Source organism: Budorcas taxicolor, chromosome 6 (assembly GCF_023091745.1).
Source record: "Budorcas taxicolor isolate Tak-1 chromosome 6, Takin1.1, whole genome shotgun sequence".
In the NCBI taxonomy this organism is placed as follows: domain Eukaryota; kingdom Metazoa; phylum Chordata; class Mammalia; order Artiodactyla; family Bovidae; genus Budorcas; species Budorcas taxicolor.
Window position 1 is genome coordinate 102,600,362 of NC_068915.1, and position 17,934 is coordinate 102,618,295.

The window sequence follows — 17,934 nt, forward strand, 5'->3', positions numbered from 1 at the left end:
TCTCGCATCGAGTCTTGCCTTTGAAAACTCTCCATTGAAAGCCATTTGGGAGTTCGGATTGCTTGAGCGTGAGCTGCCCATTCTCCTTGCTTGGTGCACTGAAAATAAACTCTCTATCCATAGAAACACAGACAGATAGATATAGATATGTGTGTATACATATATGTATACACACACACACACACATATATATATATATATATATATTTTTTTTTTTTTTTTTAACCAAACCCAGTTATCAGTAGTTTGGCTTTGCTTAGCATGGCATGAGTGACGTGGAGTTTGGTCCAGCAACTAAGACCTCAGCAAGGAGATTACCACCTATGTTTTCTTCTAGGAGTTTCATAGTTTCATGTTTTATGTTCCATTCTTTAATCCATGAGTTAGTTCTTGTGCACGGTGTTAGACAGTGGTCCAGTTTCATTCTTTCACATGGCATCCAGTTTTCCCAACACCATTTATTGTAAAAACTCTCCTCATTTTATATTCTTGGCTCTTTTGCCATAAAGTAGTTGATCATATATGCTTGGGCTTATTTCTGAGTGCTCTGTTCTCTTCCATTGATCTACATGTCTCTTTTCATTCCAGTGCCAGACTATTTTGATTACTGTAGCTTTGGAGTCCAGTTTGAAAATAGGGCAGGTGATTTCTCCAGTTTCATTCTTCTTCCTCAAAATTCCCTTTGCTGTTCAGGGTCTTATGTGGTTCCACACAAATATTAGGATAGTTTGTTCTGTGTCTGTGATGAACATCATTGGGATTTTCATAGGGAGTGCATTGAAACTGGATTACTTTGTGTAATATAGATATTTTAACAATATAAATTCTTTCAATTGTGAACGGAAAATATCATTCCATTTATTTGTGTTTTCTTAAATTTCAACCATCAATGTCTTATAGTTTTCAATGTACAGATACTTCACCTACTTGGTCAAATTTATTCCTAGGTATTTTAATCAGTTTGATGCAAAGTGGAATTGTTTTGTTTCTTTCTGAGAGTCTGTTATTAGCGCTTAGAAACACTAATAGGCAAGTGATTTTTGTATATTGATTTTGTATCTTGCATCTTTACTGGATTCAGTACTTGTAACAGATTTTGTCTTTAGGGTTTTTGTACATATAATATCATTACATCTGCCAAAAGTTTTACTTCCTCTGTTCCAATTTGGATGCTTTCTTTCCCTTGCCTAATTGCCATGGCAAAGATTTCCAATAATATGTTAGATAAAAGTGATGAGTGAACATCTGTGACTTTTTCCTGATCTTAGAAGAAAAGCTTTAAAAAATATTTATATTAAGTGGAGGATAATTACTTTACAACATTGTGATGGTATCTGCCGTATGCCAACATGAATCTGCCATAGGCATACATGTGTCCCCTCCCTCCTGAATCCCCCTCCTTCTTCCCTCCCACCCCATCCCTCAGGTTGTCACAGAGCACCGGCTTTGAGTTCCCTGTGTCAGACATCAAACTCCCACCGGCTATCACAGAAGAAAAGCTTTTAGCTCTTCATCAATGCATGATGTTAGCTGTGGGCTTGTCACATATGGCCTTTTTTAAGTTGAGGCATGTTCCTTCCCTATGCACTCTGTTGAGTTTTATCATAATAGGATGTTGAATTTCGTCAAATGCTTTTTATGCATCTTTTGAGTTGAATGAGTGATTTTTATCTTTCATTTTCTCAGTGTGGTGTACCACATTGATTTGTGAATGTTGAACTGTACTTGGATCCCTGGAATAAAGCCCATGGTGTAGTATTTTTTGCATGTATTGCTGACTTTGGTTTGCTAACGCTTTTTTTTTTTTTTTTTTGAGGATATTTTCACCTATGTTCATCGAGAATATCAACGCGTACACTTCTTTTCTGCAGGATTCTTTGTTTGTTTGTTTGTTTGTTTTTTCCTGTCAGGGTAATGTTGGCCTCACAGAATTAGGTTGGAAACAATTCCTCCTCTTTCATTTTTTGGAAGAGATTGAGCAGCACTGGTATTATTTTCTCTTAAATTCTTGGTAGAAATCACCAATGAAACTGTCTCTGAACTTGTTTGTTGGGATGTTTTTTGACTTTGACTCAGTTTTGTAACTGGTGATCAGTCTGTTCAGATTTCCTACTTATTCATGAGTCAGTCTTGGCAGATATATAGGAATTTACCAACTTTATTAAATTTTGACAACCTTTTTGAAGATGAAATTAATGGCAATAAACATGAGCAACCTATTACCATTGTTATTTATACTTAGTATGTTGTTACTATTAATGACATTAATAAGTAGTAATACTGATGGAGTCTAACAAATGTTCAGGGAGTGAAATCAATTAGAAAGAGGAAGACTGCATGATCTCACTTATATGTGAATTCTTGAAAAAAAAGAAAACTTATAGAAAAAAGAGGTGATTCGTGATTTCCAGAGGTGAGGTCAAGGTGAAGAAGAGTTGGGGAAAGGTGCTGCAAAAGTACAAATATCCAATTACATGATAAACCAGTACTAGGGGTGTAAGTTACGTGATAGAGTGGGAGAGAGAAGGAAACACTCAGGGCATTGAGCTTGCCAGCTGACTTGGAAGTTTATTGGCCACCATGGGGAGTAGGAGGGTGGTTTTGGGGAGTTGAAGGGGAATTCACCCTGTTTAGTTTGGGCTCTGCTCCCAGAAATGTCAGGCACTGCTTCTGTTCTCTGGCCTGCAGGGATGCGACAGGCAGTTCTTCAATGCCTCGGTGCAATTTGCCAACATGGACCATCTAATGGGCTACATCAACAAGCACATATCCCAGTTTGGGGTCCTGATGGTGTACGCCACGCTGGGCGAATACTTCCAAACTCTGTACTCTGAACATGAGCCAGTGCAGGTCCGAGACCACCGTGACTTCCTGCCGTATTCTTCAGGTATGAGCCTCTGGGGGTTGAGGTGGCGATTTGGTGCCAGGGAGTTAAAATGCCTCCAAACGCAGTGTCTGCTCAGCCCTGAGCTTGGAGCCTACTAGGGGGACTGGGGGAGATATGGGCGCTGCTTGCATCTACCTGACCCACCAAGGTACACAGCCTGGTCCCAGCACGTTGAACCTCTCACCAGGGTCCACACTCAGCAGGTTCCTGTCTCTATGCCCTTCACTACAGTGCTCCCTGTGGGAGTGCTCTCCTCCCACCCTCTCTTCCTGGAAAGTCCTCATTGCCTTGTAGAGTCACCTCCTCCAGGAAGCCTTTCCTGACTTTAAGGCTAGATCCTTTGGCCCCCTCCTTGCCCCCAGGGCCCCAGTTTTCACTGATTACCACATAGTCCTTATTGGGGAACCTTGTCTTCCTCAAGCCTGTGTCCTGGAGTCTGGGATGGTTTTGGTCTAAGGGGTGAGAAGTCTTGGGGTGAGCCTTCTGCCTGGATACATGCATACCCTGCGATCTGTCCTCTGTCAGGAAGATAAGGATGTTAGTGGTGCTTAGTGCATCAAAGGTAAAAATGAGGTGAGAAGGAGGAAAGCCCTTAGCCTAGTGCCTGACCCAGAGAGAGGGCACAGCAGATGCCCTTAATAGTTTATGATGGCATCTCAGCCACGTGGGGTCAGGTCCCACTTGGGACATAATCCGGGCAGTCCCTCCTAAGGAATCTTAATTCAGGGCCTGCAGTGACCTAAAGGCAGCCCAGAATCAGCACCACTCTCAGGCCCAACCCCACTGTCCCCTATGCTGAGCTCCTTGCAGACTCGGCTCCCCTGTCTGCCAGCCAGGAAGGACTTTTCCACACACAGCATCCCATTGACAGCTGGGGAGACAGAACCACCCCCTACACCCTGGCCCAGGGCCTGATCGGGACATCAGTAGGGAATGCTTTTGGCCAAATGGTCGAATCCTCTGCAACCTTGATTGCATAAAACCCCGGAGTCCTTAAAGGAGCCTTGTCCTCCTGCTCCGTCTTTGCACAGAATGAGAAACCAAGAGGCTGAAGAAGGTAGGATCAAGGTTGGAAAAGGCCCAGGTGCCCATGAGCCAGGACATCCCAGGGACACGAAATCAGGCCCTGCCTCCAGCCAGCTTTGCCCAGCCGCGGGTCCATGCTGGGTCACTCAGCTGGAGAGGTCTTTGCGGAAGGGAGAGAGGAGATGTGAGGCTATCCACACAGGACAGGTTAGGTAAGCTCACAGGGGCATCCTCTAGCTGAACATTCACCATGGGGCCAGGGTCCCGGGAGCTGGGTCTGTCCCGGGCCTGTCCCCTGCCCACCCTCACCATTCGGCAGGCACAGAGCCTCAGGAGGGCTGGCCCCACACGGTGACTCAGACGCTCACCTGGGTTTAGATCACAGCTCCTCACCCCGCAGGCTGAGTTTCTTCCAGTAAGTGACGTCACCTCTCTAAGCCCCCACTTCGTTATCAGTGAAGTGGGTTCCAGGAGGACTGGAGGGACACCCACATGGCAGTTCAACCGTAAATACTTCTCATTCCTTCCCTTGCAAAGAGACACCAGGATGGGTCCCCACCAAGAGGGGTTGGTTCCAGTCTGGGCACTGCCTTGATTCCCCCAGACCTGGGTTGGTCGTGCCTCTTGGGCCTTTGGCCTCTCATCTGAGTGGTGAGAAGGGGAAGCTGTTTAGCTCTCAGGACACCTCCTGGGAACCTGTGATTAGGGGAGGACTGGCTTCTCCTCCCCTAATGGGAAGTGAGAGGGGCTACCTGGATGTGGGCGGGGCTCCAGCCCAGGTGGAAGTGGGTACCTCTATGTAGGCCTGGTTACACTTGAGGTGGGAAAGGGCACAAGGATGTATGTGGGGTTATGTTGAGGCTGGGGTTGGGGGGAGGGGGGTTGGGGGGGGAGGGGGAAGGATGTCTGTACAGAAGTGGCTGCATCCAGATGGAAAGGAACAGATAAGTCCTGTGGATGTGTGGAGTGGGTGTGGCTACATTGCTGATTCCTGGAGGAGGCACCATTTAATCAGAGACTGGACATCAGAGAGGAGGCTTGGGTCCTGATCGGAGGACAGTGGGATCTTGACAGCCTTGGTGGGTTGGTGCTGAGCTTAGAGCTGAGGCTGTGGAGGGGCTGTGCCTGACCTGTCCACACTCAGCTTGGGGGAGGTGCTGTGTGGAGGACCCTTGCATCTGGCCCCACAGCTGTGATCTTTCCCCCGGCCATGTGGCTATCCCTCCTGGTCTGAGCCAAGTCCTCTGAGGGAAGAACAGGGAGCATAGCCCAGCCTGGGGAACAGGCAGGAAGCAGAAATAGTAGGGAACAGTGAGCCACCTGCTGAGACACAGCCTGTCCCCAAGGCGCTCAGCCTCCAGCCTCCCACACCCACCCCCCAACACTTGTCCTCTCAGTCCAGGGTCAGGACAGTGGTTTCTGAGCTCTCTCATCCCTCCCACCCCTCTCCGCAAACAGCCAGAGGGACCCCACAGAAATGCAGGCCTCTCCAGGATCCTGTTCACACTAAAAGTGACACGCGGGGGCTGCCAGCACTCCAGGCCCCTCCCCTCTGGGTCCTGTCCTCCTGGCCCTCATCCCACTCCCTCCTCCCCTGAAGTCCTCCAGGACCTTTGCTCACAGGCTTTCCCAGGGTCCCACGCTCACTGGGCTGTCTTGTCCCCATCACAGTCCTTCAGTACTCAGGCCTCTCCAGGCCTGGCCGAGCCCAGCCTGACCTTGCCACCTGCTTAGTTCCTCAAGGGCTCCTGGGCATTTGCTTGCCTGGTTGGGGGAGGAGCCCTGATATCACCCCCACCCAGGTTGCCTCCCCGGGTAATCTGGTAGGAGTCTACCCTTCACTAACACCATCTTCCTCTGTCTTCCAGGATTGAGGCTTAGGGGGCTCCAGGACATCCTAGCCACTTACTGGCCTTTTTCTCCTAGATATGTTTCATTCCGGGACCGGGTTCTACACCTCCTGCAGTGGGCTCAAGGGGCTGGCCCGGCGAGCCAGCGCTCTGCTCTACGCCAGGGAGTCCATGTTCACATGATTCATGTTGGCTCCACACCGGTTCCTGGACCGGGCCTGGGCCCTGCAGCAGCTCCAGAAGCTCCGCTGGGCAGTCTCCGAGGTAACGCCACACCTCTCAGTGGCAGGACCAGGATCAGACCCTCCTGGGTGTGTGCTTCCCCCTCGCTAGGCCACCAGATCCTCCCGGTCCCCGGTCACTACAAGTCCACTTGACAGATGAGAACACTGAGGTCACCTTGGGTCCCAGGACCTGAGCATAATGAAGCTGCATCAAGGCTAGGTCCCCAGACTTCCACCTGTGGCTTCACTGAGCTTTAGAACCAGATTCACCCAGAGGGTAAAGGGCAAAGTAGAGCAGTATTGGTGCCCCAAAAGTCCTGTCCAGGTTCAAACCTCAGTTGAGCTGTGTGGCCTCAGGCAAGTGACTTTCCCTCTCTGAGCCTGATTCTCTCCCTGGATAATCAGAAGCCCCTGTCCACCTAGACAGGTGGCAGGCAGTAGAATACGATGATACATATAAACTGCTGATCTCGGTGGCTGCCACAAAAGATGTTCCGAAATTTCCATCTCCACTTGTCCCCCACTATACTGATGAGAACCAAGAAGTGCTAAAACTTGTCTCCAGTCAGAAATGTGCCACACTGGCCATGACATTCATAAAGAGAACTGTTGGCAGGACTAGTCATGGTGTATGTGGGAGTCGGGTGGGTGGTGAAACGGATTGACTTTCCCAACCATCAGAGTGGGGACAAACGTGGCTTCACCCCATGGAGATGGAGACCCAACTCTCTTCTATGAGGAAGAGGTAATATTGCCTCTGTAGGATGCAGACGAGTGTCAAGGTCACGTGTGGAGCATGTCTGGAGCAGGTTAGCAGTACTTGTGGGATGACTGGGCCACGGAGGTGAAGCTGGGGAGTTCAGTTCAGTTCAGTTGCTCAGTCATGTCTGACGCTTTGCGAGCCCATGGACGGCAGCATGCCTGGCCTCCCTATCCCTCACCAACTCCTGGAGCCTACTCAAACTCATGTCCATCAAGTAGGTGACGTCATCTAAACATCTCATATTCTGTCGTCCCCTTCTTCTCCTCCTTCAATCTTTCCCAGCATCACGGTCTCATCTAATGAATCAGCTCCTCACATCAGGTGGCCAAAGTATTGGAGTTTCAGCTTTAACATCAGTCCTTCCAATGAATATTCAGGACTGATTTCTTTTAGAATGGACTGGTTGGAACTCCTTGCCATCCAAGGGACTCTCAAGAGTCTTCTCCAACACCACAGTTCAAAAGCATCAATTCTTCAGCGCTCAATTTTGTTTATAGTCCAACTCTCACATCCATACATGACCACAGGAAAAACCATAGCTTTGACTAGATAGAACTTTGTTGGCAAAGTAATGTCTCTGCTTTTTAATATGCTGTCAAGGTTGGTCATAGCTTTTCTTCCAAGGAGCAAGTGTCTTTTAATTTCATGGCTGCAGTCACCATCTGCAGTGATTTTGGAGCCCCCCAAAATAAAGTCTGTCACTGTTTCCACTGTTTCCCCATCTATTTGCCATGAAGTGATGGGACCAAATGCCATGTTCTTAGTTTTCTAAATGTTGAGTTTTAAGCCAACTTTTTCACTCTCCTCTTTCACTTTCATCAAGAGGCTTTTTAGTTCCTCTTCACTTTCTGCCATAAAGGTGGTGTCATCTGCATATCTGAGGTTATTGATATTTCTCCCAGCAATTTTGATTTCACCTTGTGTTTCTTCCAGTCCAGCGTTTCTCATGATGTACTCTGCATAGAAGTTAAATAAGAAGGGTGACTCTATACAGCTTTGACATACTCCTTTCCCAGTTTGGAACCAGTCTGTTTTTCCATGTCCAGTTCTAACTGTTGCTTCTTGACCTGCATACAGATGTCTTGGGAGGCAGGTAAGGTGGTCTGGTATACCCATCTCTTTAAAAATTTTCCACAGTTTGCTGTGATCCACAAAATCAAGGGCTTTGGCATAGTCAATAAACAAGAAATAGATGCTTTTCTGAAACTCTCTCACTTTTTTCTATGATCCAACAGATCTTGGCAATTTGATCTCTGGTTCCTCTTCCTTTTCTAAATCCAGCCTGAATATCTGGAAGTTCATGGTTCACATACTGTTGAAGCCTGTTTTGGAGAATTTTGAGCATTACTTTACTAGCATGTGAGAGGAGTGTAATTGTGCAGTAGTTTGAGCATTATTTGGCATTGCCTTTCTTTGGGAGTGGAAAGAAAATTGACCTTTTCCGATCCTGTGGCCACTACTGAGTTTTCCAAATTTGCTGGCATATTGAGGGCAGCACGTTCACAACATCATCTTTTAGTTTTTGAATGAGCTCAACTGGAAGGAATTCCATCACCTCCACTAGCTTTGTTCATAGTGATGCTTCCTAAGGCCCCGCTTAACTTCACATTCCAGGATGTCTGGCTCTAGGTGAGTGATCACACCATCGTGATTATCTGGGTTGTGAAGATCTTTTTTGTACAGTTCTTCTGTGTATTCTTGCCACCTCTTCTTAATATCTTCTGCTTCTGTCAGGTCCATACCATTTCTGTCCTTTATTGTGCCCAAATTTTCATGAAATGCTCCCTTGGTATCTCCAATTTTCTTGAGAACCCCAGGAACAGTATGAAAAGACAAAAAGATAGGACACTGAAAGATGAGCTCCCCAGGTTGGTAGGTGCCCAACATGCTACTGAAGATCCATGGAGAAATAACCCAGAAAGAATGAAGAGATGGAGCCAAAGCAAAAACAACACCCAGCTGTGGATGTGACTGATGATGGAAGTAAAGTCCAATGCTGAAGAGAGCAATATTGCATAAGAACCTGGAATATTAGGTCCATAAATCAAGGCAAATTCTCCTGTTTGACAGGAGATGGCGAGAGTGAACGTCGACATTTTAGGAATCAGTGAACTAAGATGGACTGGAATGGGTGAATTTAACTCAGATGACCATTATATCTACTACTGTGGGCAAGAATCTTTTAGAAGAAATGGAGTAGCCATCATAGTCAACAAAAGAGTCTGAAATGCAGTATTTGGATGCAGTCTCAAAAATGACAGAATGATCTGTTCGTTTCCAAGGCAAACCGTTCAATATCACAGTAATCCAAGTCTATGCCCTGACCAGTAATCCTGAAGAAGCTGAAGTTGAACAGTTCTAAGACCTACAAGAACTTCTAGAACTAATACCCCAAAAAGATGTCCTTTTCATTATAGGGGACTGGAATGCAAAAGTAGGAAGTCAAGAAACACCTGGAGTAACAGGCAAATTTGGCCTTGGAGTACAGAATGAAGCAGGGCAAAGGCTAACAGAGTTTTGCCAAGAGAATGCACTGGTCATAGCAAACGCCCTCTTCCAACAACACAAGAGAAGACTCTACACATGGACATCACCAGATGGTCAACACCAAAATCAGATTGTAGGGAAAACCACTAGACCATTCAGGTATGACCTAAATCAAATCCCTTACCATTATACAGTGGAAGTGACAAATAGATTCAAGGGATTAGATCTGATAGAGTGCTTGAAGAACTCTGGACAGAGGTTCATGACATTGTACAGGAGGCAGTGGTCAAGACCATCCTCAAGAAGAAGAAATGCAAAAAGGCAAAATGGTTGTCTGAGGAGGCCTTACAAATACCTATGAAAAGAAGAGAAGCGAAAGGCAAAGGAGAAAAGAAAAGATATACCCATTTGAATGCAGAGTTCCAAAGAATAGCAGGGAGAGATAAGAAAGCCTTCCTCAGGGATCAAGCTGGGGAGGGTCCCTCTGAAAGTCTGTTTTCTGCCCCAGGTCAGGGAGTCAGGTATAGGTTTTCACAAGGTCTTCAAAGATGGGCAAGTCCATCAGCCTCTCTGACCTCAGCTTCCTCTTCTGTAAAGTGGGGGGCACCCCCACCTTCTCCACTAGCACCTGCTAAGAGGGAAAGAGAGCCCATGCCCAGTGGGTCCCAGGAGAGCAGGTGCTGAGCAGGAGCAGGCCCTGACCCCACTCTTGTCCTGCTCGGGGCGGGGACACAGGTCCAGCACCATAAAGCCATCACCGGGACTCACACCCCCAGGGTGAGTGACATGTTTGTGGGACACCTGAACAACGGGATGCATGGGGTGCAGAAGCTGATGTCTGCCATCATCCAGGACAGGTTCCCAGCCCACACAGGTAAGCAAGGCCCTTCCTGGGAGCCCCTTGCAGTCTGGCAGAGTCTAGGCCCCTTTCTGAGAAGAGAGCTTCTGGGACCAGGGAGGGGGCCCGACCACCTGAGCTTCAGACTCTGAGTCCCATCCAGGTGAGTCACCAGGCCTTGTGCAGGTGATTCTACCTCTCTGGACCTCAGTGTACTCACCAGGAAATTGGGCTGACAGGGAGAGATGGGTGAGGAGTACATGGACCCTCAGCTTCTGGAAGGACACCCCCCACCCCACATTTGGGAACTGGGACAGCGCCATGAACAGAGTGTGGAGGGTTCTGCATGTCTGAGGCCCCGTGTCTGTCTGTCCCTCTTCCTGGAGTCTGCAGGGTTTGTCTCACCTGCCTCAGTTTCCCTTGTTCCAAGGGGCACCCAGGTGTGTGGAGTGTGTCACATGGCAGCAAGTAAACCTCTTGTGTGTGTGCAGGCCTTGAGCCTGGGGGATACTTTGCCGTCATCTACAACCCCCTGGCCTGGACAGTCACCACCATCATCACCCTGACTGTGGACTTCCCCGAGGTCAGCGTCACAGATGAGTCAGGCCACCCCGTGCCTGCCTAGGTATGGGCAGGAATCCTGCCTCGGTTGCACTTGTGATTGCTGCCTCTGTTCTAGACAGGGACCCCCGAGAAGTGAGGGCCATTTTAGTGAGCAATGACAACCCCACTGTCACTATGAGGACATTGTCCTCAGGGTCAGTGGGATCCACCCAGGGCACTGATCCTAGGTTTGGGGCATCTGATCTGGCCTGAAATCCCTTCTACCATCCCCAACCTGGGAGGTCTCCTGGTGGTCTGGGCTGCGTGGGAGGCATCCCCCCACAAAGGACTGTATACAATATAAGGGCTTCCCTCGGGGCTCATGTGGTAAAGAATGTGCTTTCTGTGCTGGAGACCCGGGTTCAATCCCTGGGTCAGGAAGATCCCCTGGAGAAGGAAATGGCAACCCACTCCAGCATTCTTGCCTGGAGAATCCCACGGACAGAGGAAACTGGTGGGCCACAGTCGGACACAACTGAGCAGCTAACACTTTCACTTTCATAGTATTATCAAAATTCCCACTTTGTGTAGGAAAATCCATGCAGAGTCTTACAAGTGGGTCTTTATGGAAGTGCTTTGTTAGGGGCTGGGGCAAATTCCTGTCTTGGCAACACCCTCATCCAGGATGAGTGGGTAGTCCCGCCCCATCTCCTCCCAAGACCTGGAACTGGATGTGGTCCCAGACAGCACCCTACTTGTCACCCAGCCGACTCTTCCTTGGGGAGGTGGAGGAGGTTCTGCCATCAGCAACCTTTCTGCAAACACTCCTAAACACCCACTCTGGGCCCCTGGACACTGGAAACCCCATGGATTCAGGAAACAGACACAGAACAGGACAGTTAAGGCAAGGAGTGAGGACCTAGCAGTCCAGGCAGTAGTCCTTAGCTGAGACTGAGAGGAAGGGTTCCTCTGACATTGATGAGTGTTGGCTTGAGCAGATTGAACACTCAACATCCCCCTCCCCAAGCAAAAGCGATACCCACTAAGAGTAAACGCTCTTAAAGATGATTGAACAACTACTATGTGTCAGGCCTTAATCTAGGTGCTGGAGAAATTTTAATTACCAAGCCAACAAAAGTCCATGCCCCCTGGGGGCTCATATTCTAGCAGGGGGATCCAGACAGGAACAAAATAAGAAGGTAAAAGAATGTGGCCCATGATAACTGTAGTGGAGGAAAAGCTTCAGGACAGGTTTGGGGGGTATGGGTGGGGCAAGATGCCTGCTTTTATTCACAGGGTCTGTTACTGACCAGGGTGAATGTGTTAGTGGCTCAGTTGTGTCTGACTCTTTGCGAGTCCATGGACTTTAGCCTGCCAGGATCCTCTAGCCATGGGGTTCTCCAGGCAAGAATACTGGAGTGGATTGTCATTTCCTTCTCCAGGGGAATCTTCCTGACTCAGGGATTGAACCTGGGTCTCCAACGTTGCAGATTCTTTACCATCTGAGCCACCAGGGAAGCCCCACTGACCAGGGTACTTGACATTTTTAATTAATAGAAGTTGATCAAAGGCCAGACCAAGAAATTCAGGCAAGGCTTTATTGGGGCCCCAATGGCAGCATGGGGGTGAAAACAAACAACGGCTTCCCTTGCTTGCTTGTTCTCCAGGAGGGGAGCTGGCTCTTTATATGGCGCGAGGGTAGGGGTGTGCCCAGCAGTTGGGTCAGAGGGGTGGCTGAGGTGTTTGTCCACCCCTCAGGTGGTGGTGTGTGCAGGGCCCATGCTTTTGCTCTGACCCCTGCTTTCCCTCCAGACTCTTAAAAAAAAAAAGTGACAGTTTTCTTGTCTTTTTGTATCTTTTGTCCAGATTTTGCCCCCAACTGGACATGCACGTGGTTATTTTTGGTCCCATACAATTTGTATTTTGTTGCTGGAGGAGAAGTGTGTCCAAGCATTGCAGTACTGCAGCAAGGGGGCCCAGGTCCCAGTCCATCTTATAAGGAGCCACATAAATTTGCTAATAGCCCCCCTACCCTACCACAAAACCCCCATCAGAAGCCCAGAGATGGCACCTGTTCCCTAAAGAGTCAGGGGGCTCCCTGCATAGAGTCAGGGGGCTCCCTGCATGGACCCAGAGTCCTCATCCCATCCCTAAATCAGATAACTTGGAGATAGGGAAAATCCTAGGGGGATGACCTGAAAACCTCCTTCCTCTGGGAAATTGGAGGATGAAGAGACAAGAGAGCTCCCTCCAAAGAGGAGGCCCTCTGGGTTGAGGGAACAGCGTAAGCAAAGACTCAGAAGCAGGAGACAGAAGGGAGAGTTGGGAAGGAGGGACATTGATTTTTCAGCCCCAAAGGAGAAGGGAAGGAGGAAGGAGAAGGGGCTGGGCTAGGACCTGTTGAGCAGAGAGGATGCAGGAGGGGAGCCCAGCTCAGCCCCATGATGGATGACCCTGCTGCCCCCGTGGGGAGGGAGCACTCCATCCAGGAGGTGTGTAAGCCCAGGGTTGCTAAGGAGACTGAGATGTCTTCCCCCCGTGACATCCGTCATGTGATCCTGTCCCTCTGGCCTTGCAGGTTCAGAACTCAAAGGAGATGCCATCTGTCTATGACCTGCTTGTGCTGACCACGATCCCAGGACTCAGTTACCGGTATTATGTCATCAAGCCCAGCAGGAGGGCCAAGGGGGACACTCAGGAGACTGAGGCCACGATGGCCAACACCAAGCAGTTTGGCCGCAGACCCAGGAGACATGACTCAAGCGTGGGCAGGCGCCTGATGCACGTGGAGAATGACTGCTGCACCGTGTACCTGGACAAGGACACCAACCTGATGCACAGCATCTGGGAGAGGTGAGGTGCAGCCATTGCTGCCTCTGAGGCCAGGAGGGTCCTGGGACCTGGGCAGGAAATGCCCCACCTGCCTCTTCACTTCCTCACTGTCATGGCAAGGACGTGATGGTCGTGAAGACCCTTGCTGCGTAGCCGCTTCATTTCTAGGTTGTGTGAGTCTAGGCTGTGCCACAAAAGCAACCAGGACCCATAGGACCCAGCATGAGAGGTCAGCAGTGGGTGTGGGGGAGCCGGAGAAGTGGGGTACAACCCCAGCACATGTGAGCCTCCCTGGTCAGGCAGGGAAAGATGAAGCCTGCAGGCCGGCGTTGGGCTCCGTCATCACTCAGGCCCCACACCCCTTCTGGGACGTCCCTGAAGGGCCGGCTCCAGCTCGCCATCCCTTACTGCCCACCCACAGGTGCCCCACACCCAAGCCACCTCCCCACCCAGCCCTTCCCAGGAGTGTCCTGCTGTTCATCTGCCTGCCCTCTGTGTGTCTTCAGGTGCATTGGGCTCAGGTGAGGGAAGGTGTGCTTCTTACCCAGCTCCCTCACCTCCCAGTAGGGGTACAACCAGCACCTGCCACACAGTCAGAGAGGGAAGCCTGTTGGAACAGAGAGAGGGTGGCTCAGAGGAGGCTTGGCAGGGATGAGACACCCAGAGCCAGGCCTGAGGCCTTGCATTCTGGAGGGAATCCATGGGTCAGACAAGCGGACAGTGGTTCCTTAGAAGGACCTGCCTGTGCAGAGGCCTGAGGGGGGCAGCCACCATGTGTGCAGACCACCCCAGGGCATTTGCTGGAGGAGGGCCTTTGTTCCTTCATATATGACAAGCGTGTTGATATAGTTCACATACCATACAAGCCACCACGTTACACTGTACACATCTGTGCTGTTTCCAGTATTCACAGAGGTATGCAGGAAACTCCACAGTTTTCAGATATTTCCATCACCTCCAAAAAGAATCCTCATATTCCCCATTTTCACCTCCTCCAAGGCCCTGGCTACTGGAATCTCCTTTCTGTCTCTCTGGATTTGCCTCTGTGGGCATTTCCTGTAATGGAATCACACCACCTGGGATCCTTGGGAGACTGGTTTCTTTCACATAGGATCACGTTTCCAAGATTCGTCCACATGGCAGCATGGATGAGACCCTCATTCCTCTTGAGGGCTCAGTAATATTCCATTGACAGATATGCACCCCCCAGGTTCTACAGAGGTCACTTCTGTTCACTCTTGGTTCCAGGCTGGTGTCTGTATAGAGGCTTGTGAGCCTGGTTTCCATCAGAGGGATGGGACATCAGCAAGAGGATAACGCTCTTTTCTCTTTCCCACCGCTGCAGGCAGAATAACCAAACCATACGAGTGACCCAGCAGTTCATGCAGTATGAGGTGAACAGTGATGAGGATCAGGGACCCATTTCCGATAACTGTGTTTACGTCCAATGAAACCACGAAGTCAGCGTGGGAGACTGTGGGAGTGGAGATCGTCAAGGGGGAGCTCGTGACCAAGATCCGGCAATACTTCTACAGGTGAGGTCGGCCCCTCTGGTTGTGCCCAGCACAGGTGGGTGCTCGTGGGCAGCTGAATGGGGAAACGCGTCTGCTCCAGACACCCAGCTCCTGCGCCTGTGCTCACACACGGTCCTATCTCAAAGAAAGTTTGGTGCAGACATGAGTTGGTCCAGCCTCTGCAGTCCCGGCTGTGCTTGCCTGCGCTGTGCCACCTTGGTGGCCTCTAAGTTCAGAGGTGGGACAGTAGCCCGTGGTGGCAATGACATTACACACCAAAGCAGTTCTTGTGTCTTCATTAACAGAAGAGGAATAAGCCACCCAGGCCTGGCCAGATGCTCTGGGCTTTCAGGGAAGGGAGGCTCTTCCTGTTTTATTGCCCAAGAAGGCCCTCTGCCCACGTGGCCCTGCAAGAAGGAGGGAGGGAGGAAACAGGAGGAGATGAAGGTAGGAAAGGAGGAGAGACTGGCGTCCGGAAGTCTCCCCTAGCTTGATGTCTCTCTTCTGCTTCTCCTCCAGGACGGTGAATGACAGTGACCCCACGTACACCATCTACTCCCGGCTGGCCCACGGGCCCCCGGGCGCTGACGGGGAGCTGCTGGGTCATCGCATAAAGCAGGAGTACAGGGTGGGCCCCTTGGAGCTGAACTGCGAGGCCATCTTGAAGACCAGCACCAATCTCATCACCGGGCGGATCCCCTACTCTGACAACAACGGGTACAAAATGCAACGCAGAGCCTACAAGCACCATGAAAACATCGCCCGGGTACGCTCTGTGGTGCTCCATGGTCAGAGGGTCCACAGAGACAGTCCTGATGGCACTTTGCCAGAACACTGAAGGGACCCCCTTTAGCTCCAGCGGCAGAGGCCTCCAGAGCATCTCCCAGAATCTCTGTCGCCCATGTGTGCCTTTAGGGGCTGAGACCCAGGCTTGTTCAGCCCTGGGGTCGGAGCTCTGGCGCCTCCACATATGAGGAAAGTCCCTGAGGTCCACTGTGGGCACCGCGTGTCCTCCTCTGTCGGATGACTGGCCTGCTGGGACTGCTCTGAGGATGAAGCAGATGGCGCCTGTCCGGGCCTGAGCAGGTGTGACCCTTCTTTGCTGCTCTTACTCGAGCCACTGCCTGGTTGCCTGGGAAACAGCACAGGCTGATTTCTGAAATCAGTTCAGCTCTGAGATGCTTTGCCCCCAGCAGCGTGACCTGGGGCAAGTCCCTTGGCTTCCCTGGGCCTCAGTGCTCTCCTGGGAAAGGGGGTAACCTCCCCCCAGCACTGTGCGATCAGCTGGGATGATCCGGGAGCAGTGCCAGGCTGGGCACCTCCTGAGCCTCAATCCATGTTAGTTCTTTCTCCTTCCAGTGGGGAATGTGGCCCCTCCCTGCTCTGTCTTCCTTGAGTTTCTGGTCCCTCTCATCCCTGTTGACTGGTTCTCACCCCCTGTGGCCTGGGCTCCAGAGAGTCCAAGGCCCTCAGCCCAGGACATCTTGCTCCAACAGAGCGAAGGGTGTGGACTGTGTGACCGCTTTCCAGCCCAGACTTGAGCCCTTTACTATCGGGCAACCATTAGCCTATCTCAGACTGGACTGGCACACGTGTCTTCATTGAGTCCCTGCCACAGTTTTTCAGGGGTGGTTTGGGAGCCCCTTTTACAGGTGGGTAAACTGAGGTGATGGACATGGAGGCCTGGCGTGCTGTGGTTCATAGTGTCGCAAAGAGTCGGACACGACTGAGCAACTGAACTGGACTGAACTGAACTGAAACTGAGGCTTGGGCAGCCTGAGTCCCCCAGCTCGTAAGGTCAGGAAGCAGTGGAGCTGGATTTGAATCCCAGGGCATCCATCTCACAAGTGAGAGCGCCTCCCTGATGCTATCAGTGCTGCCCTGAGCTGCTGCTGTGCCTGTGGGGGCCCGAGGGAGATGCCTGATCAGGTGGCCCACTTGGCCCATAACCATGACCACCAGCCTGGCAATATTTCTGCCCACAGAATTACTACCCCATGACTCAGTCGGCCTTCATCCAGGACAGACAGAGCAGGCTGGTGCTGCTGTTGGAGCAGGCACACGGCGTCTCCAGCCAAGGGAGCGGGCAGATGGAGGTAGGAGGAGGCCCCTCTGGTCACCACGGGCCAGCCAGGGGCCAGGCGGAGCCTGTCGGATGACTCTTCCCTGTAGGTCATGCTCCATCAGCGGCTGTTGATCAAACAGCAGTGGGCCCTGTCTGTCAACGTCACGCTGAACGACACCTAGGTTGTCCACTCGGTGCTCTGGCTTCTGCTGGGACCCTCGACCCTCACCAGGGACCTCGGCCAGAGGAGCGGGGTGGCGCTGCAGCACAGACCCGTAGTGCTGCTTTGAGAGCTGAGCAGTAAGAGGGCCTCCTCTCAGAGCAGCTGTCATCCCTGCCCTGGGGTGAGTGATGGAAACGAGCTGGTGCCCCCAGGAGTCTGAGCTCCTTTTGGGGCAGGAAGGGACCTCAGGGATCTCAGATTCAAGTCTTTCATTTTAAATATGGACAAACTGAGGTTTAAAGAGGTTCAATGATTTAAGATCATACAGCTAGTAAGCAAGTGTAGATTTGGGACTCACCCATATCCCCCTGTACATCTTTTCCCTGATTCTCCTGGTAGGCTGCAGTCCATGGGATTGCGAAGAGTCAGGCATGACTGAGCGACTTCACTTTCACTTTTCACTTTCCTACATTGAAGAAGGAAATGGCAACCCACTCCAGTGTTCTTGCCTGGAGAATCCCAGGGATGGCGGAGCCTGGAGGGCTTTCATCTATGGGGTCACACAGAGTCGGACATGACTGAAGCGACTTAGCAGCAGCAGCAGCAGCAGTGCATGGAGCAAGTCTATCTGCACTATTCTTCCAATAGTATTTGCTCACTTCACATCCATGTGTCACATTTTTCTGATTCTTACAATATTTCAAACTTTTTCATCATTATTATATTTATTATGGGGACCTGG

At 50.6% G+C, this 17,934-nt stretch overlaps 1 pseudogene; it reads left to right on the top strand.

Moving 5' to 3' along the window:
• LOC128049648 (epididymis-specific alpha-mannosidase-like) overlaps positions 1-17,934 on the top strand; it is a 43,469-nt pseudogene that overhangs the window by 18,250 nt on the left and 7,285 nt on the right.